Source organism: Penaeus vannamei, chromosome 41 (genome assembly GCF_042767895.1).
Source record: "Penaeus vannamei isolate JL-2024 chromosome 41, ASM4276789v1, whole genome shotgun sequence".
In the NCBI taxonomy this organism is placed as follows: Eukaryota; Metazoa; Arthropoda; class Malacostraca; order Decapoda; family Penaeidae; genus Penaeus; species Penaeus vannamei.
Window position 1 is genome coordinate 12,797,908 of NC_091589.1, and position 3,522 is coordinate 12,801,429.

At 35.9% G+C, this 3,522-nt stretch overlaps 1 protein-coding gene across 1 annotated transcript in view; it reads right to left on the reverse strand.

The window, feature by feature from the left end:
* Positions 1 to 3,242: 3,242 nt before the first annotated feature.
* LOC113813411 (zinc finger protein OZF-like) overlaps positions 3,243 to 3,522 on the reverse strand; it is a 1,709-nt gene continuing 1,429 nt past the window's right edge. Inside the window, exon 1 of the mRNA XM_070117933.1 lies at positions 3,243 to 3,522. This exon is cut by the window's right edge and continues 1,429 nt beyond it. The gene's annotated coding sequence lies outside the window, so the exon portion shown is untranslated.

Here is a 3,522-nt window from a genome sequence, read left to right on the forward strand (position 1 = left end):
GGATATAATTCCGTTTACGACCGTCAGCTTCCATCATTTAAACTTCAAAGCGATGCCGAGTTCACTTCAGTTCGATTTGCGAAGACTAACTAGTGGCCCGGCCTGTGTCAACTATTTCTAGTTAACTCATGTCTTTTCCTTGAACTGTATGCTTATCGTGGTGGCTGGATTACAAGCAAGCAATCCAGCAATTCCGATCCCGACGTTTACATCACCTGTTAAAGAACAGGAGTTTATGGACCCTTAGCAGAGTCGTATTGATCCCCAAGGGGTAACATCGCCCCCCTGGAGACCCCTGGAGACCCCTGGAGACCCTTGGAGACCCCTGGGCTTTCCTCTCCTCATGCCCAAGACCCTCGAAGGAGACTCGGCTCCCTCACGCTGCCTTCGCCTCTCGGTCGGTCGCGCAGAGATCCTTTAAGCGAAGACTAGCTTTGCATGAATGCATACATATGTATGTATGTATTTTTATATCTGTATGCATGTGTGTGTGCATGCATATATATTTATATATATATATATATATATATATATATATATATATATATATATATATATATATATATATATATATATACATATATTCATGTCCCTCCCGCGTCGTGTTTCCAGGTAGCATCATAGGACTTATATTTGCTGTACGAAAGTTGCGCCCTCTTCTGCTGCGTGTGAGTCCAAATTTACGAGAAACACAATTATCTCTCTCTCTCTCTCTCTCTCCAATCATCTTCATAGATACACTATTGTGTGTGTGTGTGTGTGTGTGAGAGAGAGAGAGAGAGAGAGAGAGAGAGAGAGAGAGAGAGAGAGAGAGAGAGAGAGAGAGAGAGAGAGAGAGAGACGGGGGGGGGGGGGGGGGGCGTGCCACACAGAAAGATCCACGCACACACACAGGAGGGAGGTAGGGTGCGGGAAAGAGAGAACAACACAGAGATATATGGATAAAAAAGTAGATAGAGCAAGAGAGAGAGGGGGGGGGAGAGCAAAAGAGAATGGGAAGAATTGGGGCACATTCCCTATTAGTTGAAACAAGATACATTTACTTCGCACAAAGGATTATGTTATGAAGTTTGGCTGGAAGCAAAGTCCCAAGAGTCCCGAGAGCAAAGGGAAGAGATCTGCGGGTGGTGCATGGTCCTGATACGAGGCATACATTCGCCTCTCATACGAATTTTGCTGTTTAATTCCAGTTATTTAGATTTCTGTTGCCGATAGCCTGTAGCATTAATCCCCAGAGTAGGAAGAGGTAAATTTCGCTAATGATTATAAGTTAAAACATATAGTTTTATTCCATTTGTTACAATGGATATTCTTTGCTGTGACACTGTATTATTTTACTTCCAAATCTCCCCCTGTGTGCAAGGAATGGCCGGGGTTATCATTCACTGGCTGGGCGTGGGATTGAACGCGGGTCTGCAAGTTTGCTAGACGAACTCGCTAAGCGCTGATATATCCATAGACGAGCTCACCCTAGAGAAAAAAAACAAATTTAAAAAAATCTCTCGTAATATAGCCACAAACACGTAAGTCAACATCATGTCTGTTATACAATAAATATATTTTGCCAAATGCATACAAGGGTATTGATGCGAGTGTGTGTATGTAGGTTAGTATTTATAGGATAACGTATATAGGTACAGTATTTATGTATATGTATACACACACACATACATGTGTATTTGAATATATAAATGAATATATATATGTATATATATATATATATATTTATATATATGTATATATATTTATATATATATATCTATATATATGTATATATATCTATATATATATATTTACGTATATATATATATATATATATATATATATATATATATATATATATATATTTTTTATACGTATATATATATATATATATATATATATATATATATATATATATATATATATATATATATATATATATATATATATATATATATATATATATATATATATATATATATATATATATATATATATATATATATATATATATATATATATATATATATATATATATATATATATATATATATATATATATATATATATATATATATATATATATATATATATATATATATGAACATTATAACCTCTCCGATCGGGATTCGATCCCTCGCCGCCAATGCACGTGAATGCAAGACGGCCGCTCTACCACTCGTACAACGACCCACTCAAAAGGAGTGAGCAACTAGGCGCTTACTAGCATCCATAGACATTACCTACCTACTCATACATGAGTAAGGATAGCGAAGTTTCACACTCACTCCCCGTGGGCACTCGGTATTTATGGACAGAGCAGGACAAATCACAAATCAGATAACCTGAGGTGTATTCTATGAAAGATGGAATAATGCAATACCGCATTTTTTATCATGAACATTATAACCTCTCCGATCGGGATTCGATCCCTCGCCGGAGGTAATGTCTATGGATGCTAGTAAGCGCCTAGTTGCTCACTCTTTTTGAGTGGGTCGTTGTACGAGTGGTAGAGCGGCCGTCTTGCATTCACGTGCATTGGCGGCGAGGGATCGAATCCCGATCGGAGAGGTTATAATGTTCATGATAAAAAAATGCGGTATTGCATTATTCCATCTTTCATATATATATATACATACATATATTTATAGATATATATCGTATGTTTTATTTCTGCTTTTATAAAGTAAATAGTTGATTTCATCATAAATCTTTTCGATAAGTCACCGTCTATTTGCAAGAAGGAAAGCTGAGCAAGATCTTAGCACATCTTAATTTCAACTCGTATAGGGCAAGCAACCATGTGCACACGCCTCTCCTAGGAGTTCTAACCACGCCCACCTCACTTCGGCTCATTTGCACAACTGCATCTCACACACACACACATACATACAATGCTGTCCCTTCTTTCCCCAATCGCATCTCCTCTCACACTTGTTCCCCAATGTACCAATCGGGTGGTGGCACTGGGTTATGTACAGCCTTTAATAAACAAGGATAAGTGCTTTAATTACCAAGCACATTATGACCAACAGTATTTCACTTTCGATCACCTTTAATAAGTGACGGCACTTATATATATGTGTGCATAATATATATATATATATATATATATATATATATATATATATATATATATATATATTTACATATATTTACATATATATACATATATATGTATGTTTACATATATTTACATATATATGTATGTACATGGAGACTAAAATACAGGTCATAATAATAACTTTATTAAACTTGGCAAAAACTACACATTAAGAATATCATGTACAACATATATCAGAAATATTCAGGCCAATTCTTCCACAATAATGTCAAGAGGAAGTATGTTTCTTTGGGATAAAAATGGGGCTGATTCATACTCATCATGATCCCTACAAGATATCTTTTATGGGTGAAAGTATATCTATAGACCTTCACCTTTTACATGGTTCGTGACCTCTATGTAAAATTATATATAGACCGAGAACTAGTACAAATCTCATAGCTGTTTGGCTTCTCGTTTGTATGTATTCTCATGTG